Source organism: Vombatus ursinus, unplaced genomic scaffold, assembly GCF_900497805.2.
Source record: "Vombatus ursinus unplaced genomic scaffold, bare-nosed wombat genome assembly UNPS02009918.1, whole genome shotgun sequence".
Lineage (NCBI taxonomy): Eukaryota > Metazoa > Chordata > Mammalia > Diprotodontia > Vombatidae > Vombatus > Vombatus ursinus.
This window is the reverse complement of record NW_020949696.1, coordinates 5,662,265-5,689,503: the sequence shown is the minus strand read 5'-3', so window position 1 is coordinate 5,689,503 and position 27,239 is coordinate 5,662,265. Positions and strand designations below refer to the sequence as shown.

Genomic DNA, 27,239 nt, shown 5'->3' with positions numbered 1-27,239 from the left:
AGTCAGCTTTCACAGTTCAGCATCTGGGAGGGTAAAGGGAAGTGAAAGCAAGAAAGGAGAGAGAGGAGAGAAGGAGGGTGGGAGAGGTGAGGGGAATGGTTAAGGGGATGAGGAAGGATGGGGAGGCAAGGGGGCAGCTTGGTGAGGAAACAGAAGTGAGGAATGAGGAGAAGTGAGAGGACAGGGATAGAAAGAGGCTCAGAGAGATGAGGAACAGGGGTGGCCGAAGGGGAGAGAGAAGGCTGAGGACAGAGAGGTTACATAGGGCTGGAGAAATGACTGGGTGGGGGGACCTCGGGGAGGAGGACCAGGATGGAGCAGTGATGAAGCAGGGAGAGTTTAGGGACAGGCAAGCCGGGGAGGGCTTAGGGGCTGGAATGAGGGATGGGGAGGTGATCTGAGGTGGGTGAGGGCTGGGCTGGTTGCTGAGGGGGTCCCTCTTCACAGCCGCGTGCCAGGGCCACGAGCCGGCTCCCCTCACGGGGCACAGATCGAAGACTGCGTCATCAGCCTGTTGCCCTGGCAACCATCTGCTTCCCAGGCATGCTTGTGCAACCAAGCTGCAGCTGGGCTGGGACTGAGGAGATGAAAGGGGAGGCAGAGACACCGAGGCCTGGGTGGGGGTTGTCTTGGGCCCTGCCCTCAGTAGTTCCTCTCCCCTTTAGGAAGCAGAAAAGGCAGGGAACCCAGGAGTCCAGGCCACCCCGCTCAGGGTGAGGGATGCCAGCCACAAAGAATTGTGAGCCAGGGCATCGCTGAACCCAGGAGAGACATAGAAGGGAGGGGATTGAGGGGCTTCCCCACTACTAGGAGAGGGAAGCTCTCGCTTAGGCTCTCCATCTCTGTTTCTCCATTGTCCTTCTCTCTTCCCGCCCTCTGTCTCTCCCCAAATTGTCTTCATATCTTTGTCTTTTTATCCATAACAAGTTCAACCACTAGGGGTCGTGGGTACCCCAGAGGGCCAGCCAGACCAGTCACCTCCTCAGGCACCTCGGACTCCTGGGGATTGTTGACTGGCCTCAGCTCACACTATTCCTGATTTCCTCCCTCTCTTCCTACTTTCACTTCCCTTTTTCCTTTTCTCACTCTACAATTTCCTTACTTTTCTCTTCCCATCTTCTATTCTTCCCTCCTTCCTTCCCTCCCTCCTTCCTTCTCTTCTTCCATCATCCCTTCCCTTCTTCCTTCATTCCTTTTCTTTTTCTCTTTCCTTCCTTCCTGCCTTCTTTCCTTCCTTTCTTCTTTCTTTCCTTCCCTCCCCCTTCCCTCTTTCCATCATCCCTTCCCTCCTTTTCTTCCTTTCCTCTTTCCTTTCTTCCTTCCTTCCCTCCTTCTCTCCTTCCCTCATCCCTTCCCTTCCTTCACTCCTTTCCTTCCTTCCCTCTTTCCTTCCTTCCTTCCTGTCTTCTTCCCTTCCCTTCTTCCCTCCTTTCTTCCTTCCTTCTTTCCCTCCTTCCTTCCCCTTCTCCTCTGTCTCTCTCAATAGCTCCATCTCTCTGAATGTGTTCTGTGTCATAGACTCCCAGAACCAAGAGCTGGAAGGGCCCTGTGACCAAAGAACAGCCGTACTAAAATGGACCACAGAGGTGGCCTAATCCAAGCAGAGAGTGAAGCTGTAAGAATATTAGGCAGGCAGCAGGCTTAGTGGGTGATTGGTGGAGGGAGTCACGAGTCTGAAGTCAGAGCCATGAGGGTCATCTCCCTCATGGGGTTGTTGTGAGACCCAAGAGAGACAATGTATGGAAGGCACTTTACCAACCTCAGAGCGTCATGGAAATAGCAGCTGTTAATTATGACTGTTGCCTAGCCTGACCTTCCACCCTGTGCAAGTCTCCTCTACAACATCCCAGACAAGGTCGTCCCAGCCTCTGCTTTTTGAACACTTCCAGTGATGGAGAACTCACTACCTTACCGAGGAAGCTCATTCCATTGTTGGCCAGCTCAGATTTGGAGACTGAGTTGACCATGCATCTCTGGGCCTTTCCCCCAATCCAGTGAAGAGGTTGTTTCAATAGCCCAGGCCAAAGGTGTTGAGAGCCTGGACTAGTGGACATGGAGAGGAGCAGAAAGATAGAAAGAAACAGGCCTTGATGACTGATTGGATATAGAGGGTAAGGGGGAGGGAGCTGGGAGTAGTTTCCAAGCCCTCAGAGACATCCTGAACATTTCCTGGGAGGAAATTCTGGGCCTCGAGGAAGAAGAGGAAGAGGTTTAAAGGAACGGAGCTTGGGGATCTTGAAGGAGGTTTGGGGATAAACTAAGAAGCTCAAGTTGTAGTTTGAAGAATCTCAGCATCCCCCTGATGCTCCCCCCACCCATCCCAGGCAGCTGAGCCCTGGAGCCCTGTATATACAGTGGGGTGGGGTTCAAGGTGAGGGCTCTGGGGTGGCAGCAGTTGATAGAACCTGGGCACAGATGAAAATCAGAAGCCAAATCTGGGGGACCCAGGTATTCATTGTATAGCCCAGTCCCCAGAGTCCTTGCTTCTGAAGGAGACAGAATCAGGAAAGATGAAATCCAAGCCCAATCCCTCATAACAACTCTAGGAGAGGGCATGGCAGGCATTATTTCTGCTGTCTTTTGCCTTCTTTTGAATCCCCAGTATTTAGTACAGTGCCTGGCACACAGTAAGTGCTTAATAAATGCTTATGAACTGACTGTTAGAGGGATCAGCCTAAACTGGGGAAAGGACTTAGTCAAGGTCACATAGTGAGTCAGTGGCAGAGCCAGATACTCACCCATTCAACAAATACTGATAGCTGCTGTGTCTCAGCCCTGTACCAGGTGCCATGGGAGAGGGCCAGCTTGGACAGTGTTGTGGGGGAGCCAAGACAAGGCAGACCAGGCCTCCCAGCTGCTAGTCTGGTCTACTTTTCACTAGCTTCATAGCCTTGAAAGAGAAGAGAGCCCTGGTGTGTCCCTCTGGGTGCCTGATTGAACATCTCTGCTAGGTAGGAGATCTAGCTTCTAACTGAAAGCACCAACGGAGATCTTGCAGTGAGGGTTGCTGAGACCTGGCTGTGGAGGTGGGAGCAAAGTGTAGGGTCATGTGGGAAGGTCATGGGCAGGTAGATGAAACACACACACACACACACACACACACACATATACATATACACACAGGCAGTCTTATGCTCAATGAAACTCCACTATGGGAATAGCATGAGGCCTCATATCTGGTGGCCATTAACTTTTTTATCTCATAAAATGAAAAAATAGGGGCAGCTATGTGGCACAATGGCTAGAGCATAGGCTCAGGAAGAGCCAAGTTGAAATCTGGCCTCAGACACTAGCTGTGTGACTCTGGGCAAGTCACCTGTTTGCCTCAAAAAAAGAAAAAAAAATAATATTTGTAAAGTGCTTAGCACAGTACCTGGCACATAGTAGGTACTGTATAATGTCTTCTATTATTATAATTATTATTATTTCACAGATGAGGAAAGAAAGACCTAACAAGGTTGACCTGCCCAAGGTCACAAGGGAGTTAAATGTGAGATAATATATGTAAAAATCAAATGAGATGATATATGTAAAGTGTGTATTATTAAATGTCAGAGGCAGAATTTTAACCCAGTTCTTCTAACCCTTGAGCCAGTATTCCTTTGCTGTACTATGTTTTAACCATCCCCCCCATACACATACACCATCTTCCTTCCCCCTTCCCCCCCCCCCCCCCCCCCCCCCCCCCCCCCCCGGCCCCGGACAAGATTTCTAGACTTTCGGAATTAAAGAAGATTAGAATAGGAAGGAGCTTTAGAAGGCGAAGTTTAGAGATTATCTAGCTGAACTTTCTCATTTGACAGATGAGGAAACTGAGGCCCAGAGACAGGTCATAGAGTTCACTGATGTAAAGGCAGAGCTGGGAGGGAGAAGTCCGGCCTCCCTGCCTCCCAAGCCAGGCGACTTTCCATTAGATAGAACAAGCTACTTTTCATTCAAACATCCTAGGCAGAGAAAGCCTTTTCTGAGGAGGGGAACTCGAGGCTCTCAGGCTAAGGACCCTGAGCTTCGCCCCGGGTCCCTCTAGCTGCCTTCCTTCAGAGCTCTTTTCAGAGGAGCTGTTTGTAGGGGAAACGGGGCCCTGGACTGGAGAGAATCTCACCCAAATCCCTCCTTCCAACAGGTGACTTTCACACTCTTCCTTTCCTCCCACCCCAACCCTTGCTCTAGGGAATGGACCCTGAGCTTAGGATCTCAAAGCACTTTATAGAGTGGTGCCGTTTAATCTGCTGGATGGCCATGCTGGGAGTCAGGGCTAGCTACCAGCGCTTGGCACCAGGGGTGCCCAGTCGGAGGGCTCATGTTCTCCCCACAGGAGCACTAGCAGCCTTTGATGGGGATGGGAAGCTGACCCTCTGCTAACAAAGAAAGCGCATAGATCTGTAGACACTCACTGAGGCCCTATGCCCTCCCAGGGATTTGGAGTAAAGGATTGGGGGTGGAAGGCGCTGCCTTTGATATAGGACCCCGGAATAAAGAACTGGAAGGGAGGTGGGGGGAAGGAGACGGGAATAAGCATTAATTAAGCACCTAAGATGTGTTTTACAAATATCTCATTGGTTCCTCACAACAACCTTGCAAGGCAGATAATGTTATTATCCTCATTTTACAGTTGAGGAAACTGAGGCAGACTGCCTCCAGACCCAACGCTCCGCCCGTTGCACCTCAGAGTTCTAGTTCAAGTCTCTGATTTTACAGATGAGGAAGCTGGAGCACAGAGAGGGGAAAAGATCACAGAGCTGGAAAGCGCTTTAAAACAGAATCTGAGCCAAGATTCAAACCTAGCTCCGCTAATTCCAAATCCGATGCCCTTCTCGCTACGTCACGTTGAGGGTGCAGAATGCCAGGTCAGCCTCCTGCTTCTGGAAACTGGAAGCGGACCCGAGGTGGAATTCGAACCCATTAGCCCGTGAAAGTGATTCGAACTCCCCACCTGGCCCCGGTGGGACCTCAAACACACTGGTCTCACGTCACGAAAGCACTGCTCACTCCCAGCCAAAAGATTCGGTACTTCACCTCCCAGCTGCTCTCTACTCTCCGCCACCTCCTCCCTATAGCCTCGGGGCCTAGCCTCTATCCGTCAATAACGGTTCTGAATAATAATGAGGTTCATTTGCATAACCCTCCCCACTAGGTTTTTCCGAGCTCACCGGTTGCCGGAGGGTCCTGTCACTCACAGCAACCTCCCCTCCCCCATTAGCTCCGCCCCCCACTCCGAACGCATCCGAACCTGTTGGCAGGTCTTTGTCCCGCCCCTTCTTTCCCTTTTTCCCAGCCTCCCCTAGTCTCCGCACTGTGATTGGCCGAGAGAGCCGTCCGGTCTCCTTTCCCCTCCCCCTCCCGCGGGCGAGTTGGGCTGCGCGGCAGCGGAGGTGGGAGCCTGAGGCGGCAGCGGCGGCGGTAGCGGCCTCCCCTTCGTCCTCCCTCCCTCCCTCCCTCCTCCCGCCCGCCCAGCTCGCCTCCCGGCTGCCCTTGTGCCTCACACACCCCCCTGGCCTTCTCCGTCCGGGCGCTCGCTCCGGGAGCTGAGCCGGCCCCGCCTCAGGAGCAGCAGCGGTGGGTAAGGGCGGCTCGGTGGGGACGGGACGGGACGCGGCGCCCCCGGCCCCTCATAGCCCCTGCCCGGCCCGGGCCCCGGACCAGCCTCCCCCCCCATGGCTGCGGCCTGCCCTAGACCCCCGCCCTGGCAACGGGGGAGGGGCTTGGGGGAGGGAACGGGAGGGTCTGGGAGGGACGGGGGGAAATGGGGGAGAGGTCTGGGATTGACAAGGGGAGTGGGGGAGGGGGTTGGCAGAAATGAGGGAGGGGGCTGGTATTGACAGGGGCCCTGGCAGAGGGGGGTGGGAAGATTCGCGAAGGGTTTGAGAGGAAAAGGCTGTGTCTGATGGGGAGGGGGCTGTGATTGACAGGGGAGCGGGCTGAGAGGAAAGGGCTGGGGGAATGGGGCAGGGGGTTAAGGAGAAAGGGGCGGAGGTTGATGGGGTTGACCTGGGTTTGACGGGTGAGTGGGGTTGTGGGGAAGGGGACCGAGATTGATGGGGGAGGGGGTTGAAGGGACGGGGTTAGATTTGACAGGAATGGAGAAATTGAAGGAAAGGGGGCTGGAGCTGGGATAGATTGAGGGGATTGGGAGCGGGCTGGGATTGGGGAGGGGGGTTGGGATCGGTTGAGGGAGGGGAGGGGGCTGGGCTGGATTGGGAGGAGTGGGATTGGCTGGGGGCACGGGGGAAGGGGTAGGGATTGGTTGAGGGGAATTAGGAGTATGGTTCGGGACTGGGGGAAAGGATGAGGAGAGCTATGCTGGGCTGGGGTGGGGAAGAAGAGAATGCGGGACTTGGAACTGGGGAAGAGGGAAACGGGGAGAGGTTAATGTAGTTGAAAGAACTGGATTTGGAGTCAGAGGACCTGGATTCAAATTCCTCCCCTGCTGCTTAGTGCCTGTGTGACCTTGGATAAATCACTTAACCTCTTTCTGTATTCTTTTCCTCGGTTGTAAAATGAGGGAATTGGATCAGATGGAAGGTCTTTTACTGCTCAAAATCTATGATCCAGTTATCCCTCCAGAGAGAAAGTCTCCTCCTGTTCAGGAGACAGTTAATAAGGTTTGGGGGGGATGGGAGTGGGAAGTTGTGAAGAGAGAAGAAAGGATAGCTTTCTGGTGGCAGTGATTTTGGGATTTGAGAGAAGAATGAGATGCCTCCTAGGAGCACTTTCTGAGGCTAGTCTGGGTCACCCATTTTGGAGGGGCACACAGGGATTTGGGTTGGCATGGGGACTTTTGTTAGGTAGGAGGGGAAGAGTGTACTGATAGCTGAATTTAGAACTAATTTTGGGTTTAGGAGGGTGACATTGAAGTGGGTGTTTCTGGGATGATGATCTTGAAGGATGTGGGCAGCACTTCTCTCCCCCCCCAGTGGGTAGTTGAGATCTGAGGGATAAGGATAGAGAAGAACGGTTAATAGAGGTGAGAGTCCTTTGGGTAAGTGACATTAACCTGTTCGGTGGGCAGCAAAGGTAGAGATCTGGTGTTCAAAGATGCAATTAGCTCCTGTTGAAAAGGAGGGAGGATCCTTTCGGGTCTCATGTCTCAGAGTGTGTTTTTGGATTCCACATATAATGGGTGGAATTTGGGGTGTCTCGGAGAATTGATTGGGAGGAGGGGAAGAGAGGATGTTAGAATCTGCTAGGGATGTGCCCAGTAGATATGATCTTTAAAACTGGAGCTTATAAGAAAACAACTCAGAACTGTTTTGTTTTTTTTTTTAGCATTCAATTAAAGACACCCCCGCCCTGCCAGTGCTCCCCTTAAACATTTGTATCTGAGAAAGTTTAATCACTGACCATAGTTTTTAGTGAAAGGAACACTCTCATTGCCCTTGGAAATTTTGCCAACTGTAATTTTCCTAGGTTGTGTGTAAAATGCTGTGTAAATGTGTGTAAATGCTTTAATGCTAACATTAAATCTAGGATTAGATATTCATCCATGCTTAATATTTACTAACTAGATTTTGAACTGGAATTTGACTCTTCTGAAGGACCTTGAGGTATTTGGGTAACTCTTATTTTTGTATAAAATGGTTACTTTTTAAATATTCTTGAGGGTGATGCTCCTCTTGATGAAGGCTAAAGCAACAGTAACTTTATTTTCATTGTGGTCTGATAAATACCACATTCTGGGAAGGGGTAAGGCGTGGGAGCTGTCATTTATAGGAAAGACTACTCAATATGAATTCTCTTGGTATGTGGAATAAACTTTTTTTTAAGCTACATTTTATAGTAGTATAAAAAATGTTTGTTGGCTTAAGGTGTTATAGGTTTTATCATTCACATCTGGAACCATGTGATGATGTTTCAAATTCTGTGTTTACTATGCCAGTTGTATATTGAGTCTCTGTAATTCCCACATCAAACAAGTTGCTAGAACAGCCTTTCTTTGGCCTAAGGCTGTAGCTTCTCACCTCTGAGCAGAGTGGAGGCCTGGGAGTCTGCCGGTGCTCTCTACCGTTTGGGGTGGTTTTCCTGTGGATTTGTTTTTGCTTTGGTTTTGTATCCTCTGCCAGGCCAGGCAGTGGTTCATGGGAGAGTTGCAAGATAGATTTAAGCAAACGTCTTTTTCTTTTTTTGTCCCCTATGCTATGGCCCTTACCTGTCCTACCTTCACCAATGGTGGTGATGTGGTGAGGGATTGATTGCCCAAAGTGGAACTTTGGTGTCGAGGAGGTTCGTTGTGCAGTTGCTACACATTTGAGTCCTCTCTAATGGCTGACTTTTGAAATCTTGTCTCTTCAGTAACCTCAGGAAGTTTCACTCGAGATAATACTTAAGTTTTACATTTTTTTCAGCCTTTCCCAAGTTCTCTATATTGCCCTTAGTGCTTTCTTTAGGGTCTAGAAAAGATTTTTTTTGAAGACTGCAGGGTGCCGAAGTCCTTATTTTTACTTCTTCTGAGGAGACAATCCCCTCTTCACTAAGGCTTTGAGCATCTCACTACATTTTCTTTTTTTAAGTGTTTTGCAGCATCGAAGAAAATGATGTTGAAAATCTTTTCCATTAGCACCATGTTGAGGTTGGTGAGCCAGGGCACTCTAATTCCCTACACTCAGCTGCTACGGTGGATTTGAAGTGTTGGTTATAAATGAGTTGGATGTTGTGGGGAGCTTGGTTAATAATCTTTTGGGGAGGTAAAATTTGCTCTTTTCTAAAACAAACAGATCAGTATTTGCCTACTTTCTGAAGTTCATGATTTTGCTTTTGAAACGTTTGTCTCATAGCACCTTAATATCCAGAAATACAGGGCACTGTGAAACACTCAGCTCTGATGAAAATCAGAGAATTTGTTAGGAGTTCTAGTCTCAGGTCAAAACCCTTGTAATTTGAAGAAATAGGCTGACAGAAATCACTGCCTGTTATAACCTTTTTAAGGTGGCTGGTGAAATTTAAAAGAATCACCTCTCAGCATATGTCTGTCTCTCTGCCCATCCATCTATCCAACCATCTCCTTTCCTCTCCTCTCCTCCTCTTATCTCTCTCTTTCTCCCTTCCTCCACATATATTTGTGTGTGTGTGTTTATTCATTGTCTGTCTCCTGGATATATATTTATTTCTTTGTCTTTTCACAGTAAGTAGAAATGGTATCCAGGCTTTGGGGATGTCATGAAACCTCACCATATGCATGACCTCTGAGAATTTCTGGCACCAGTTGTTTTGTAGCCTGCAAACCCTCCTTGTCAGATGTTTACCATTTGTTAGTTCTTTTGACCTCTGTTGCCAAGGTGATGTGCTGTGTTCTCTTCCTTCTTATGAAACTCCCTAATTTGATGTACAAAATGTCAGGAGAAATTAAGGAAGGAGGTGAGTGCAGGCAAATGAAAATGAGAGTAACATTTCAGTAAAGAGTGCAGAGTCAGATGAGGCCAGCATGTAAGTTGACTTGGTGCAATAACCAAGCATTATGGAGAGGTCCTGTGTTTACCCCTTTCCTCCACTGATTTCCTAAAGGCTGCAAAATCATCACCTGTACATGGTGAAATTCAGACCATCTTCTTGGATTGTCCTAGGGTAATGGCTGTAATGCCTTCGTGGGTTTGGTCATTGCCAAGATAACTTCAGCTTCCTGACTTCTTAAAAGATGGTAGGCTATTTCTGGCAAAGTATCAATGCTGTGGACAGCTAGGTGGCACAGTGGGTAGAAAGCCAGGCCTGGCGTCAAGAATACTCATCTTTCTGAGTTCAAATCCAGCCTTACTAGTTGTATGACCCTGGGCAAGTCACTTAACTCTGCTTGCCTCAGTGTCTTCATCTGTAAAATGAGCTGGAGAAGGAAATGACAGGATACTCTAGTATTTTTGCCAAGAAATCCCCAAATGGAGTCATGAAGAGTAGGACATGACTGAAAATGACTGAATCAGTCCTGTAGATGAGGGGAGGCCATAGCTAGAAGCCCAATAACCTGGTTGATTCCAGAGGGCCTCTGTCTGCTATAGCCCCTCACTTGCGTGTGATGTACACAGGATACTCTTCCTACTCTGATGTTTCATTTATTCAAGCATTTATTAAATGGCAGACACTATGCTAATAAGAGCTAGTGTTACAAAGAATTCTTGCTTCCAGTGAGCTCACGTTCTGTTGAAGGGAGATCACAGATGCACAGGTAAGTGCAAAATATATCCAAAGTATGTAGAAAGAGTCTTGAGCCTAAGGGGAAATTAGACATATCTCCTGAGGGAATGAATTGAAAATAAGTTTATCAAGCCCTTATTATGTGCCACGTCAATCACCAAAGCTTGAAGGGAGGGACTATCTTTAAACCTTCCATTCCAAACATTGAAGACGACGTATATAGAAGGGTAGTGGCCAGGAAGGGATATTTTGGTTTGGAAAGTTACAGGGATAGTTAGGGTGAAGGGAAGAGAATCAACATTTATATAGCATCTACTGTGCCAGGCACTGGGCTAAGTGTTCTATAAATATTATCTTATTTGATCCTCATAACAACCCTGGGAGATAGATGCAGTTATCCCCATTTTATAGTTGAGGAAACTGAGGCAGACAGCAGTTAAGTGTCTTGCCCAGGGTCATACAGCTAATAAGTGTCTGGAGCTGGATTTGAATTCAGGTCTTCCTGATTCCAGGCCCAGCACTCTATCCACAGTGCCTCATAACTGACTGTAGTAGAGCCACGGAGGAGTAGGTTGAAATACCTTTTCTAGGAGCTATGACAGTCGGTTTGATGATAGTTTCTGAACTAGAAAGTAGAGGAGGGGAGACATGAAAGGGTTCTATTTTCCAAAGCTTGGAGAAGGGCATGTTGGCTGGTAAGGAGATGCCTGGAGATGGAAGTAAATCATGGCTGGATCTAGGCCGAGATGTAGTGGGTGACTGAAGGAACCACCAGTCAGGACAGCAGGCCCCTCTTTTCAACAAAAATATTAGGGATCTCTCACGATAGACATTTTAGCAAAGTCTTGTCGGGAGTAAATTTTAAAAGAGTTGGTAGTTTCACAACACCTTGAACCTAGTAAAGGCAGTTGTTTAGTTATTTCAGTCATGTCCTACTCTTCATGACCCCACTTGGGGTTTTCTTGGCGAAGATACTGGAGTGGTTTGCCATTCCCTTCCCTAGCTTATTTTAAGGATGAGGAAACTGAGGCAAACAGGGTTAATGACTTGCCCAGAGTCACACAGCTAGTTAAGTGTGGCCAGTTTTAAACTCAGGAAGATGAGTCTTCCTGACTCTAGGTCTGCCACTCTATCACTTTCACTACCTAGCTGCCCCAGTAGAGCCAGTGGAGTGTAGTAATAAAGAGCATTTTTTGGAGTTGGAAGACCTAGGGTTGAAACTTTGCCACTTGCCACCAGTATGACTGTGAGCAAGTCACTTGCCCTCTCCAGGTCTCATTTTACCCACCAGAGTAGATGGTTTCTAAGGGTCCTTCAGCTCTCACAATCCATCTTACCATATTAGTATATTTTTCTTTCTTTCTTTTGTTGGTGAGGGAATCGAGGTTAAGTGACTTGCCCAGCATCACACAGCTAGGAAGTGTTACGTGTCTGAAGTTGGATTTGAACTCAGGTCCTCCTGACCCCAGGAGCCACCTAGCTGCCCCAGTATATTTTTCTTTTGCTGTGGTATTTTGCTTTTGCAAAGTTAGGAAAAAAGACTGGCCTAAGGAACTTTGAGTGTCAACATAGAAAGGGAAAGAGGCCTTTGTTTTAATTTGGGATTTTGTAAATTATGTATGTAATCTTTGAGTGTGTCATTACAGGGAACAGTTCTCTAGAAACAGTGCTGTAAAGGGGATAGCAAACAGGTGGACACTTAGGGGTGTTAGTAGTTCCAGGGCTCCAGCCTAGTTCAGACCATCCTTTTTGCAAGGGTATCCTCACTGCAAGGGCAGTGAGGTTACAGCAGGGTTTTGCCAGCACTCCAGTGGAGTTCATTTACAATGTCAGTGCCATAGTTGCCAAATGTTGTTTGGGGTCAGAGTTACAGTCAATATGCCTGTATGCGTTACTCCTTCCTAATTTCAATACGAACATGTTAAGGGAGCAGGGACAATCTAAGAAGAAAGTGTACAAATTTGGAATTGCCTTGGAAATGGATGGATGGATGGTCAAAGCTATTTTAGCATTCAGCCAATGATTTTTTTTGATCGGATTTGCTAATGGGGGAAGTAGAAAAAACTTGTCAGAACTTTCCAAGGGAAAGAAAATAATTTATACCTGAGTGCTTAGGATTATACCTTCATCAAATGGCCACTGAAAGATTTGTAATTCACCTGGAGGAAGGGAGAATGGCTACTTACCCCCAATTTCTGTTTTACTTGCTGGGTGTGATGGGTGGATATGATGGAGAGATGTGGGCTAGACAACAGTGCAGTTAGGTGGATTTGATAGTGGTTGAATGATTGGCACTAAGGAATATCGCTAGTGGGTGTCTTTGTTAGCTTAGAAAGAAATCTTTGGGTCCCTCTTGTAGTGCCCCAGGATCTGTCTGCATTTTGTCCTGTGCTGTTTAACACTTTAATCAGTTACTTGAATAAAATCCGTAATCAAATTGGCAGTAGATAGACAAGGAAGGAAGGAAGCAAAGTATTTATTAAGTATCTACTATGTGCCAGGTACTGTGCTAAGCTTTTACAAATATGATCTCATTTAATTGTCCCAGCAACCCTGGGAGGAAGATTCTATAAGGAAACTGAAGCAGATCTAGGTTAAGGGCCTTGCCCAGAGTCACCCAGCTAGTAAGTGTATAAGGCCAGATTTGAATTTAGGTCTTTTTGACTCCAGGTCCAGCCTTCTATCCACTATGCCTTTTGGCTGCCACTGTAGAACTAAGACTGCTAACTCTGGCAAGGTCAGTTAAGACCTTGGCAGGATAGACATCTGGACCAAATATAATAGTATGAAATCTAATAGGGATAAGATGTGCAGTCTTAGATGAGGGCCCAAACAATCAACTTTATACATACAAGGTAATGGAAGATATGGCTAGTCAGGAGTTTGTTTGAAAAAGATCTAGGGATTTTAGTGGACTACAAGTGGCCTCAATACAAGGCAGCAGTGTGCAGTGATAGCCAAAGCCACAGTTATAATCCCAGGTTGCACTGTTTGACATAGTGTCTAGAATATGGTGGCAAACGCAGCTCTGTCCTGTCTCCTAGCCACACATCTGAAGTACTGTGTTCAAGCCTGGGCCCCACATTGATAAGCTCGAGGGTGATCAGGATGGTGAACTTGAGAACATATTGAGGTTGAGGAAGAGAAGACAGTGGTGGGGCGTATGATTGCTGTTTTCTGTGAAGGGCTGTCCTATGGAAGAGGGCTTGGTCCCAGAGGGCACAACTGGATCAGTATTGATGAGAGACAGATTGAGACTTGACGTGAAGATAATAACGTTCCTAACAATTAGAGATATGCAAAATAAAACAAAGCTGTCTTGAGAAGTTGGCTGCGTCTTCAAGCAGAGGCCGACTGACTACTTGTTGGCTATATCATAGAGGAAGTCCCTACTGAGGAATGGGTAGGATTAGATGGCCACCAAGGTCCCTTTTGTCTCTGAGATTCTGTGATGGGGAGGACGGAGAAGGAGTTGGGGAAAGATTTCTGGAAAGCAGAGCTTGGTTAAGATGGAGTGGCTTCTAGTTCCATTCTGGCAGAGCTGAGTCCACTGGGGATGATAGAAGTTTATTCAGATTTAGTGTGGTTTGGAGTATTTGTTCCCTTAAGCGCTAGTAACCAGAAAACAAGAGGCAAAAAGATTTAATTTTGGACCAACTACTACTAAGACAGTTTAGTTCTGAACTTTTCTCTGCTGTAGCCTCCTTGTTGTGCAGGAGTTAATAATTTGTCCATATATGTGTGTTTTGTTGTAGGGTTTTTTTCAGCCTTAACTTGGCAGGCAAGTTGGTCCCTGCGCAAGAGTTGAATATTGTGACTGTTTAAGTGAAAATGAATGTTTCCTTTCCTTAACTTGTTGGTTGAAGACAATTTTCTTTCTCAGTACTTGCTGAACTTGAAAACATCTTTCTCTTTAAATTGAGAACTGACAGGCCATTAGCTCCTAATGTAGGCTGGTTTTAAAATATTTGTGGCAAGGAGAGAGAAATAGAATGGAGGAATTGAGTATTAGAAAAAAATGCTCCTTACTAAGCTTATGAAATCTGTAAGAGTTTTTAAACTCGAGTTTTCAAACTCGAGTTTTCTCTGGCCTGCAGCTTGAAGAGATAGGAGGAAATGGGGAAGGGTGGGGCTTTGTGTATGGGTTGGGTACTTTTTATTCTTAAAAAAAAAATCTTGTCGGTTTATGTCTCTGGGGTTAGCAACCAACTGAATGGGGACAAAAACAGGCCAAAGATGGTTAAGGAAACCAAAGCAGATGTGTGAGTCTGGGTGCAGTTTGAGAGGGAAGAGCACTATACTGGAAAGAGTCCCTGACACTAACTTGTGTGACCTTGGGCAAGGCATTCTGTACCTCAGTTTCCTCATCTGCAAAGGACTGATTTGATTTAGATAACCTCTGGGGTTCCTTCTAGCTTCTATAGTGAGTTGTTACCTTTTGAGCTCTGAAGTCTGTGTTCTAATGATGGAGCTAGGGACTGGACCTGTGATTTCACTGGTCTAGGGAACTCCCTGATGAGGAGACCACCTCTACCAGTGCAGTCTGGCACTTTCTTTGCAAGTTATTTGGAGGAGCATTGAACAATTAAGTGACTTGTCTAGGGTCACTCAGCCCAGAATGAATCAGAATTATGACTTGAACCCAGGTTTGGCTGTGGTGACAGCTCTCTATTCACTATGCCATGTTGCCGCTGGCTATATTATCACCATTAGTATGTTACACACAGTCCATAAATATTAATAATAATAATTGCTCTAATATGTTTACAATTCACTCAAGCTTACCATATGTCTTTTTATCACTTTCTGGGGAATACTAATTTTCACTCCTTTGGAGACTATAGTGCTCCATAATCTGTAGTGGTACAACACCAATAGACATTAAAAAAGTTGAGTCTTTGTTTCAGGAAGTTTGGGTCATTAAAAGAAACTTGAATTTTCCAAAGTCAATCCAGCCCAATCTCCTCCTTCTGTTCAAATTTATGACTCATTGCCTTTTTTTAGTTCTTGTGTTTTATATATATATATGTGTGTGTGTGTGTGTATGTATCTATGTATGTATATATGTGTGTGTGTGTGTGTGTATACATACACATGTATGCTGATGGACTAGCTCAGTAGGTTGTCTTAACTCCATATTGTCCAGACAATGGATATTCTTCATTGACTTGGTTTTCCTAGGCCCAACTCTTGAGTGGTAATGTATCTCATTCAGGAGGCTCTGAAATGTTCCAGGGCTCATTTCAGCCTGTGCTGTTGTCATCTACAAAAAGGATCACCTGGAGGACCTCACCATGTCTGGCAAGTTCCCCCTTCAGTAGGTCTCTGTGCTGTGACTATCTCTGAAGAAAAAGATGTCATTGAAGAACTGTATGAGTGAAGAAAAAATGGTTGTGTCAAGAATGAGTGATGACCAGTGGACAGCCCTTGTGCCCCAGCGCTGCTCTTGGGTGTCAGGAGAAGTTGAGAAGGACCCTAGCACATTGAATGGACCTCACATAGCAAGCTTATGGCAAGAGGTACAGAATTGGCAGGCATAGATGGATTTCAGTCAGCATTGTTGAGAGAAATACCTACCTTGATGAAATTATGGAATCATTTGAGTAATAATAGGTGATGTTTATGTAGCACTTTCCAGTTTATAAAATGTTTTGTGCTTTGCAGCAATTATTTCATTTGAGCCTCACACCAGCCCTGTGAGGGATTGATAGTTAAGATATTATTATACCCATTTTATAGCTGAAGAAACCGAACCACAGGGAGGATTTGCCTAAGGTCAGATTGGCAAAACTGGGATTCAAATCCAGGGACTTTCCAGTATATCCCAGTTGACTTACCTTCAGTGCATTCTCTTTGGTACTTTTTTATTCTTTGGGTATAATTTTTTGGTAATGCAGACTTCTCCTTTTCTCTATATAGAAGCAGCTAGTTGGTACAGTAGATAGAATGCTGGGCCTGAGGTCAGGAAGACTTGAATTCAAATTCAGACTGAGGTACTTATTAGCTGTGTGACCCTGGGTAAGTCACTTAACTTCTGTCTGCCTTAGTTTCCTCATCTGTAAAATGGGGATAATAATAGTAGCTACCTCCCAAAGTTGTCATGAGGATAAAATGGAATAATATTTATAATGTGCTTTGCAAATCTTTATGCCTGTGTATTTGCTAGCTATGTAGCTATGATCAAAGCCTTCTGAATTGTCCTTGTCATTCACAGTCAGCAGATTTCATATGTGTGGAATTGGAAAGGTTCATAGAGATCATAAGGTAGTCTTAAACATGTTACCTGGCTAATAATAAAGGATAAAAAGAGAAATTCAGGCTAACTGTAAAGATTTGACACAAACTAACCAAGGCCAGGAAACTACTGTCTTCTGAAGCTGTTTCTCTCCTCTGCTCTCACCCCAAGGAGTAGGGGAGTCCCTTCTCTAGGGCATGAGGTTTCCTGTTCCAGTATGTTGTGGAGAATAAATACTCCCATTTATATATGTGTGTACACACACGCACGCGCGCGCGCGCACACACACACACACACACACACACACGGTGCTTTTAGGTTTATAATGTGCTGTCCTTAGAATAATCTCGTAAGGAAGGGAGTGTATGTGATAACCTGTTTTACAGAGGGGGAATGGAAGGAAGCTCAGAGAGATCCTGACCTGGGCATCCTTGTCACCCAGCTGGTCAGTATCAAAGACTAGAGTCAGACTCAGGTTTCCTGATGCCAGTTCCTGCACTTTTCTCACTCTTTTGATCTCTTTTTTGACTCTGAGAATCTGTAAGAATTAAGTGTTTCGGTGTCAGACTCGAATGCCATTTCTTTCCTTTTGCTGCAAGAATGAAAAAGACTTGCTGGAAAGCAGGATGTATTTTGGGTGGTGTTTGGACTTCTTTTAATTTGAACCTTGGGTGGTGACACTAGATCAATGCCACTGAAACCATCAGATTTTTCTGGAACAAAATAACAGGATTTCCTCAATGCTGTCTTAGGATGGAAGTGAGTTCAGGGTCAACCAAACTTTCAAGGCCTGCCAAGTGAGGCTACTTACTGTGCAGAGACCCTGTCCTTAATGTTCAAAAGAAGGGGGTTCCACTTCCCTCCATTAGTCTATAGAGAACAATTTGGAATGATGAAATTTCTACTAATGTTCTTCAAAAGCCCTTTAAGTTTTTTTGTTTGGAGATGGCTTATCATCTATTTTTAAACCTATAGAATTTTTGTGTGGGTTGTTTCTAAGCCCCACAGGGTTTCTGTCCATTCCCTTGCTCTATTGCAGCTTAATCCTTCAGGGCTTTGGAGTGTTGTTTTATTTCCTCCTGCTGCTTTCATTAAATAACTTCCTGTCTTCCTATACCCATCTTCTCCCCCTGCCCCCCTTCTCCAAAACACATCCTCTTTCTCCTCTCCTCTCCTCTCCTCCCCTCCCCTCCCCTCCCCGCCTCTGTCTCTGTCTCTGTCTCTGTCTCTGTCTCTCTCTTTTAGCAAACATTTATTATTGTGGAGTTGGGGGCTGGACATGTAGGGTCGAGCTCAGATAGAAACTAGGCTCAACTGTCTGTATGAAAAGATCCCTGCTGGCTGCATATTGACTTATTTTAAAATGTAATAGTACCTATATTTTACTATATATTTTTAAATCAATTTTGTTAAATGTTTCCCAATTAGATTTTAATCTGGTTCTGGCAGTACTGGGGAGAGTTGTGGGCCCCTTGGGGCCATGTCTGACATCTCTAGAGTAGAGAGCGACTACTATAGTCTAGCTGTGGTACAAGGTAGAGGGACTGAGTATCCTACTTCAAAGGGTTATTGTAAGGCCCAAATGAGCCAGTGCATTTGTAAATGATCATTAAACCTTTGTCCAGTTAAGTTTTTCACTCAAGTTTTTCTTTTACTTTTGCCATATGGGTGGTTATTACTGAATTAGGAATAAAGAGTTTGAAGGAAATAACCTAATACATATTTATCATAGGCAGTCTGTGTTTTTTATCTTCTAGTTCATTATTCAAACTAGTATTTGACTCTTGTTGGTGTCTGGGAAGTCTTTCATTTGTACATAAATATCATTTCTTTTTAAGTTAAGCCTTTTCCCTAATATATTTGTTGAATTTCACCACTGTTCTTGCTGCCATAAATAGCATAAGATTATGGTCTCAACCTGGAAGGAGACCTTAGAGATAATTTGGTTCAACCTCATTTTATAGATGAAGAAACTATAAGATACCCTTCCTCTTCCTCCCTAAGTTGTGACTGGTCCAAAGTCACATCATTAGTAAGTAGAAGAATCAGAATTTAAACGCAAGTGTTCTGAATCCAAATTCAGTGCTCTTTCCATTAGGCCATAATGCCTGCCTCTTTGTCTGACCTCCAGAAACCTTTCCTGACTATTTTAGCCTTCACTGATCTCCCACTCTTTTGAATTCCTGTTGCATTTATTACTGATAAAACACAATTTAGCACTTGACTTTTTTTAAAGTTATAGGTCACATTTATCATTTCATTAAAAAGGAAAGCAAGTTGTACAGAATAGAAACTCACTGTTTTATATACAGTCTTTTATATAGTCTTCTTTAATGTTCTAATGTGTATTTGGAAGTGTTCATTTTATTTGGTATTTAGTAAATTCAAAATAAAAATGTTTTTTATTTATTTTTGAGAGTTTTTTTGCATTTTTTTGCCTAATTACATGTAAAAAACAATTTTTAACATTAGTTTAAAAAAAATTTTTGAGTTCCAAATTCTCTCTTTCCCTCTTCCACCTACCCCCTCATTGAGAAGGCAGTACTTGATCTTACACTGTATTTTCTGTGTGCTGCTCAGTGGTGGAGAATCAGTCTGTTAACAAACATTTCTTAAACTCTTAATATGTGCTAAAGAATTGAGATACAAAGAAAGGAAAAAGTGTGATCCCTCCCCTCAAGGAGCTCACATTATAATGGGGGAGACGTGCCTATAACTATGTACAAACAAGATATATACAGTATAAATGGAATGTCTCCTGCCAACCCTGCTCTAACCCTTATGTCACAGTAGAAAACATATGACAAGTCTAGAACATGCTTTGCAGATATTCTGTCAGAATGTGCATAAATGTGACTCTAACATTGCTCTGTTGGCATTTCCAAGAATACTTTGCCTCACTCATACACTCAGCCAGATTGCCTTGCCAGTTGCTTCCAATTCAACATCGTCATTCTCATCATTGAATACTTTGTTTTTAAGCTATGTTAAGAAACATTGAGGAAGATGGTGGTAAAATGACATGGAAAATAACACTGGGTTGAGAGTCAGACTAAGTTCAAATTCCAGCTCTGTTACTACCTGTGTGACTTTGGTCACACAGTGTTCACTCTCCAGGACTCAGTTCTCTTCTCTATCAATGAAGGGTTTTGGAAGTGCTGATCTCTGAGACCCTTTTCATTTCTGAAACTCATAGTCCTGTGTAAGACCAAGGAAGGTGATATAAAAGGTTTTCCAATGTAAGCTATTATTTTTCAATTAATAAAAATCTATTTCCTTCCCTCCCACCTCCTCCTTCATTGTCTGTCAGTCAATAAACACTTATTAAGTGCCTACAAGGTACCAAGCTCTGTGTTAAGCACTAGCCATGCAAAAAAGGCAGAAGACAGTGCCTGCCCTCAAGGAACTCATAATCTGATAAGGGAAGACAACAAGCAAATAAACATGTACAAATATGTACAAATAAGCTATATACAGAATAAATAGAATTTATTACAAAGGAAAGGTACTAGAATTAAGAGGTTGAGAAAGGCTTCCTGTAGAAGATAGGATTTTAATTAGTAATTTTGATCAGGAAGCCAGGGAAGCCAGTAGACAGAGACAGGAGAGAGCATTCCATGCATGGTGGACAGTCAAAAAAATTGCCCAGAGCTTAGAGATGGAGTGTCTGATTTGTGGAACAACAATGAAGCCGTTGTCATTGGATCAGAGTATATGGTGGGGTGTAAGATGTAAAAAGAATGGAAAAGTAGGGATGGAGGTCCAGGTAATGCAGGGCTTTGCATTTGATCCTAGAGGTAATAAGGAGCCACTGGAGTTATATAGTGGGGATGGGGGTGGTGTGTAACTTGTTCAGACCTATCCTTTAAAAAAATCACTTTGGTGGCCAAATGGAGGATGGATTGTAGTGAGGAGAAACTTAAGGCAGGCAGACACACCCTCAGACTATTATAGTAGTCTAGGTATGAGGTGATGAGGGTTTTGCCCCAGAGTGGTAGCAGTATCAGAGGAGAGAAGGGAGTATATTGGGAGAGGAAAAAAAAAAGAAAACAAAACCCTTGTAACAAATATGCGTAGTCAAGCAAGATAAACTGCCACATTGGTCATGTCCAAAAAACATTTCTCATTCTGCATCCTGAGTCCGTCATTTCTCTGGAGGTAGGTAGCATGCATCATTATCAGCCCTTTGGAATTCATAATTTTTTACAGCACAGTAGTATTCCATTACGTTCTATGTATTCAGCCATTCCCCAATTGATAGACACCTGTTTAGTTTCCATTGTAAGCTATTATTTGTCCACATTCATTCATACCAAGTAGTCCCCATGACATAGCTGGTTAGAATAAGGTTGTAGTCAGTCCATGGACAGAGCCAAACAAAGAAGGATATGCCTGTATTCGATGGAATTGATTTTTGGAATTATAACACAAGGTTTCAAATTCCTAGACCTCACCAACCCTCTCTCCCCTTTCTTTCCTAAAGTGCTATATGATAGTTCTTTTCCTTAAAATCAAAGCAAAATTTTCTTTTGAGAAGTGAATTCAGTGATGTGTCTCAATCTAATTGCAGAATTACAGTTACCAGAAAATCCAGATTATCCATTCTCTTAGCTGTTTTATATATACATGATACCTAAAAAATCATGTCCCCAGGAAATTCTTGGTACATAGAAAAGTAATTAAGCGATTTTTTAAAAATCTGAGGTGGTGACCCAGATTTAGGTGTATAATGATAAATGATTCCCTATAGATTTTCCTCTTTCAATGCCAGTTAGGAGTGAGAAAAAAAATCTTCCTTTTATATACTTTAGAATTCTAAAGCCTTTTTAAATTGAGAGATAATTAACAACTTAGGTTGGTTAAGAGCATACTGATAAGAAAAATAAAACCTGCATTTTTGAAGGAAATATTTAGGGTGGCTCACAGAGTAGGCTCACTCTTTTTTGTATAATTGGGTTGTTTTTTTTCTGGTGGATCACTGCCTGAATAGCCCTTAGGCTGAGGAATCTTTGGATGTTCTGGAGACCCTTTCTTTTTTTCTGCTGAAACTTTGTAATTCTCACTGAGAAATGACACAGGGATTCTTTCTTTAAAGAATAGTAACTTAGGAGTGAGTCAGGAGCCCAAACTCTGTTGGCTAACTTGCTGTGTGATCTTGGGCAAATGACTCTCTTTTTCTCAATCTCAGTTTCCTTATCTGTAAAATAAGGGTAAAAAAAAAATGACCTCTTAGGGTACTTCCAACACTTGACATTCTACAAGTCTATATGCTAAATCCTAATGCCTAGGATGAATTTTTATATGCAATTGTAAATTTTTGGACTGTTTTTGGATTATATGGGACCTTAGGGAAATGTAGTTCTCACTGGTACTTTGTGAGTGTAAATATTATATGTAAACAATATAGTCTCTGTCCTTTGACACTGTTCATATTCTCCATGAGAGAGGAGATTGTGTGATCTGGTATTTTCTAGTTTTTAACTGGACTTAATGAGTGCTGAATTTCTTTGTGATTGAGTAACCTTTTGTTATAAAAGTGAAACTCTAGTACTTATTTTACCACACAGAATATGACTGTTCCTAGTTGTTAGATATTTTTTCTTGTAAGAGCATGAAAATGACCCAGTATTCCCACTTTGGCTTCTTACTTTTCTGTTTATACAGCTCAGAGAGACTATCAGAGAGTTATTTCTTACACTGGGAGAAAGAGCATTTTGCACTTTTAGAAGAGATAAGCTGGTGTGTGTCAATTTCTAGGAACCTGCCTTGTATACCATGTGAGAAATACTCAACTGTTGAACTTGGGAAATAAGACTCTTGACAAATTGCCAAATATATGCAGCTGTAATTGTTCTGAAGCCATTTCACCAGATAGGAAGGTATAGTAGAATGAGCCACGTCTTTGGAGTCGAAAGACCTAGTTTGAATCCTGAGTCTGACACATGTGACTGCATCGATGATATAGCCTCTCAGACCCTCGGTTTACATCTATAAACTGAGGATAGTCATATTGGTACTACAAATATCACAGGGTTGTTGTGAGGAGAGTGTTTTGTAAATCTCAAAGTGGAATATGACAGAAGTGATACTGTTGTCAGAGTGTATCAGAGTCCACCTAGAAAGAAAAAATAAATAGGTGAGGTGTGAGAAACAAATCATAAGCCTGGTACAGGAGCATGATAAAATAGTGGTGGGGGAGTCGTCTTTCTCTTTCTTTCTCTGTCTCTGAATGTTTTTGTCCCTATCTCTCCACTTGTCTTTGTCTCTGTCTGTGTCTCTCTCATTGTCTGTCTTTGTCTCTGTCTTTCTCTCTTTGTCTCTCTGCCCCACTCCCCCACAGCCTGCTCCCTCTCCTTCTGTCAAATGCAGAGCAGCTAATAATTTCTTGACTCCATTAAATGATAAGTTTACACTCTAAAAGATAGGGGAAACAATAAGGAGAAGTTATTTTCTGCATTTGATTCTCAATAACATGGGAGACCTGGTTGTTGGGAGTGGAAATGAGAGAAGGAAATAATGGCTCCATTTTATAATTTGTGATAAGAGAAGGAAGGAGAAGCCAGACATGTATCCTAGATTTTGGGAGATCAGATTTCAGATGGTTCATATCCTTCAGAGGAAGGGTAGGCAGCATGATCTGTCCTAATATTCTGCAGGACAGTAAATTTTAGGAAGTCTTAAGAATGAAATTCTGAAAACACAAAAAGAAACCATTCCAGTGAGAAGGAACAGGAGTAAGAAGCTGGTATGGATACACAAGGAATTCACTAACGAACTGAGTTTTTTTAAAAGATGTCTACAAGATAGAAGCAAGAATATATAAAAGGGGGTGAATATGGAAATGTGACATACTTCTTCAAAAGTAATATAAAGAGAAAGTTCAGAATGAGCTAAGGTTGGCTGGGAAAGTTAAGGAGAACAAAAAGATTAAAAAAAAAGCTACGTTGAGGAAAAGAGAATCAAAGAAGGGATAGGACCACTGCTTTAGGCAAGTGGGATGATAACTGACCACACCAAGAAGGTAAAGGTATTCAACTCTTATTTTGTTTCTGTTTTCTCTGCTGAGGAAAATGATCTAAGTGGTATCATGGTTAGAGCACTGGAGTTCGAGTCAGGAAGAACTGGATTTGAGTCCTGCCTGTGGCACTTAATAGCTGTGATGACCCTGGCCAAATCACCCTCTCTGTGCCTTATTTTCTTCATTTTTAGAATGAGAGGGTTTGTCTTGATGGCCTCTAAAGTTCTTTTCAGCTTTCAATCTCTGATCCTATGATAATTGGATTGGAAAGACAGAACAAAAATGACTGATAGGGAGTTGATCCCATGGATACATAAGGAGATATAGTAAGAAGGCATCCAGCTGTTTATATTGAGTTCAAGTCACCTGGCACAGATGAATTAAAGCTTCAGGTATTGAAAAAAAAGGGCAGATATCATCACTAGCCACTATCAGTGGTCTCCTAGAGAATTGGGAAGGCACTCCGGGACCAGAGAAGGGCAAATGTCCAGATTTTCCTCCAGAGGGAAGAGAATACAGTCTGAAAACTATAGGACAGAGAATTTAACTTCGATTCTTGGCAAAAATGCTGGAATGTATCAATTGTGACCATTTTGAAAAAGACATGGTGCTCACAGAGAGCCAACGTAACTGTTTACTCAGAACAGGTCGTGTGAGGCTGTTTCCTTGCTCAACATAGTTACTCAACTGTGTGGATCAAGGGGATGCTGTAAGTATAGATTACTTAGATTTGAGCAAGCTCTGGATAAAATCTCATGCCATTTTTGTGGGTAAGATGGAGAGGTTTTGGCTAGATGATAGGACCATTAGGTAGATTTGGAACTGGTTGAATAGTCAGACCCAAAGAACAAAGACCCAAAGAAGGTTCGTTGTCAGTTTGGAAGAAAGACTTTAGTGGAATGACTCAGGGATCTGTGCTGTTAAACATTTTTTAATCAATAAATTGGATAAAGTTGTAGGTGGATGAATGAAAGAAAAACACTTCTTAAGTACTTACTATGTGCTAGGCTCTGTACTGAATGCTGGGGATACAATAAAAAGCAAAGCAACCCTCACCCTCAAGGAGCTTATATCCTAATGGGGAAAACAAAAGACAAAAGGTGGCCAAGGAGGGGTATTTTTTGCTGGGATGTCTGCCATGGGCATAGTGAGTAGAGCTGTTTTATTGTTGTCTTTTTTTCAGTTGTGTCCAACTCTTTGTGACCCCATTTGGGGTTTTCTTGGCAAAGATACTAGAGTGATTTGCATTTCCTTCTTCAGCTCATTTTACATATGAGCAACTGAGGCAAACAGGGTTAAGTGACTTGCCCAGAGTCACACAGCTCATAAGCATCTGAAGTCAGATTTGAACTCAAGAACATGCATCTTCCTTGACTCTGAGCCCAGTGCTCTATCCACTGTGCCACCTAGCTGCCATAGCATTTATCAAATTTGTGCACAATGCAAGGAAGGATTGCTAACATACCAGCTGACAGGGTCAGGTTCCAGAATTATCCTAACAAGCTAGAATATTGGGCTGAGTTAATAAGATAAAATATAATAGGGATAGATGTATAGTCTTACAGTTGAATTAAAAAAAAAATTGACTTCACAAGTACAAAAGGGGGGTGTGTGTGTCATGTTTAGAAAGTAGTTGATCTGAAAAAGATCTGAGGGTTTTAGTGATCCTCAATTTCAATATGAGTGAGTAGTCTGTTATGGCAGTAAAGAAAGCTAACAGAATTTTAGGCTGCCTCAAGAACAACCTAATCTTTAGGACCAGGGAGATGATAGTTCTCCTGATTCTACACTGGTCAGACTATATCTGGAATACGGTGTTCATTTCTGGGTGGCACCTTTGAGAAAGGTGTTGATAAATGGTAAGGTCCTGAGGAAGGCAGCCAGGATTTTGAAGAGCCTTGAGGTCATGCCATATGAGGAATGGTTGAAGAAACTGGATGTTTGTTGAAAAAAAGTAAATGTTTAGCCTGGAGAAGAGGACCTGATAGTATTGGCTTCAAGTATTTGAATGGTTGTCCCACAGAAGACTTTATTCTGTTTTGTCTCAGAAGACAACTGGGAGTGATAGTGGAAGTCACAAAGGAATTTCCCAACAAACAAAGTGTGCTAACAATGAAAAGAATCCAGAAATGGGATGGGGCTGTTTTAGGACATGATGGAGTTGATTTACCTTTCCCTGTATGTCTTTTAGCAAGGCTAGACGACCATTTTTGGGACATGCTGTGGATGGGATTCTTGCTCAGGTCTGCTTTAGATTTAATGGCTTCAGAGGTCTCTTTTTAGCCCTGACACTCTGATTCTGTCACTGCAGACCCAGACCTTTTACATTTTACTCTTCGTTTTCATGAAGTTTGCTTGGATAAGGCAACTGTGAAGCCCGTTCCCCAAAAGGGCTTCTCACAATGCTATGACTGAAGGCAGCCTCAGTAGAAATATATGGCCTTCCAAGGGAACTTCCTTTGAAGGTGCTCATGTTCATTTGGGAGGATAAGTAAGTTCTGGTGTGTGTGTGACCAGGTTATTCTCATTCCCTTGATGGGCTGCTTCACCAGAACTATAGCTTTGGTATTTAAGCTGAAGAAGTACACATAGTTCCTATACCTTCAAGGATCTAGGGATACTGAATAAATAAACCTCAAGGGTTGTAGTTTCACTGTGAACATTTGTTCTTCCAATAAAGTCAGGTAGCAATTAGACTGATGATTCCAAATTATAAGTATCTAGTAAGCTTTGGTGCCCTTTTCTTGGTCTCTTTTCCTTTAGAAATGGACTTAACTGTTCACTGTTCAAATACTCTCTGCCTGCTGTCTACTAGAAAGAGTTATTCTGCCCTTTTACTCCACAGGATAAACTTTAAAGGCAGTAGGTTAGGATTTTATCACATGTAGCCTGCTTGAAATTTATTCTCTCATTTTTTTTTTGTAGGTGAATCTAATGCTACAATTTTGTCTAATTTTATATCTTGGTGATTTTTTTCAGTTGGATGGCTCTTCTTTATTTGTGTTATATTTTATTGATATAAATTAATGGTTGAAATTGGCTTTGAATAGAAGGCTTGCTCACTTTTCCTTTTTTCTCACTCTTTTCCCTGGGGAAGTATTCGTCTAATTGCCACTTTTCCCATTTAGCTTTTCTTTGAATTTTTTTGAATGGTTTTCAGTTGTTTTCCTTTGTTTTTTTTTTTTTTTTTGTTTGTTTTTCCGCCCCTTACTTTGACCTTGGGTTTCAGACAACTTAAACATCCAAGTGATGCTAGTTAACTGTGTGACCTCAGACAAGTCACTTTTCTCTTTCTGGACCTTTTTATTTTTCTTTTGTAAAATGGAAGGTCTGATCTACACATCCTTTTAAGGGCTTTCCTAGCTCTAACATGTTATGTTCTAAGGCATGTCTGAAGTCTAACATTCCGTGTTCTAAGATCTCTTCTAGCTCTGGTAGACTCTGATTTCACTCTACTTTTTAACAAGCCAGGTTTTTCTTCAGATATAGATGTGTGTATATAGTCCCTTAAAATCTTCCCCACTTCAAAGAAATATTGATATCTTTTGTTTATTTCCCAAAGGGATCTCCCCTCCTCAGAGAGCCATCCCTTGTAACAGAGAATAATAAATAAGGAAAAAAAGCAATTTAGCAAAATTAACCAACACATTAATTGTTGAACAGTATATGCAATATTCCACATTTCATATTTCCCCATCTTTGCAAAGAAGGGAAGGAGGTGTGTTTCTCATTTCTTCAGGGACAAGTTTGGTTATTATAATTGCATAGCCTTCCCTTTTCTTGTCTTTCCCTTTCCATGTCTACTTTCCTTGTTGTAATCTTTGTGTTTTCCTGATCCTGTTTACCTTACTTTGCATTAGTTTTTCT

The 27,239-nt window shown here is 43.2% G+C and overlaps 1 protein-coding gene across 2 annotated transcripts in view; it reads left to right on the top strand.

The window, feature by feature from the left end:
- The first annotated feature begins 5,470 nt into the window (after positions 1 to 5,470).
- Positions 5,471 to 27,239, top strand: part of GNG7 (G protein subunit gamma 7) — a 373,686-nt gene continuing 351,917 nt past the window's right edge. Inside the window, exon 1 of one of the 2 annotated variants that reach the window (XM_027853087.1) lies at positions 5,471 to 5,556. The gene's annotated coding sequence lies outside the window, so the exon portion shown is untranslated. Of the gene's footprint in view, positions 5,561 to 27,239 lie in introns of both variants that reach the window. The other variant, XM_027853088.1, reaches the window with a different exon arrangement.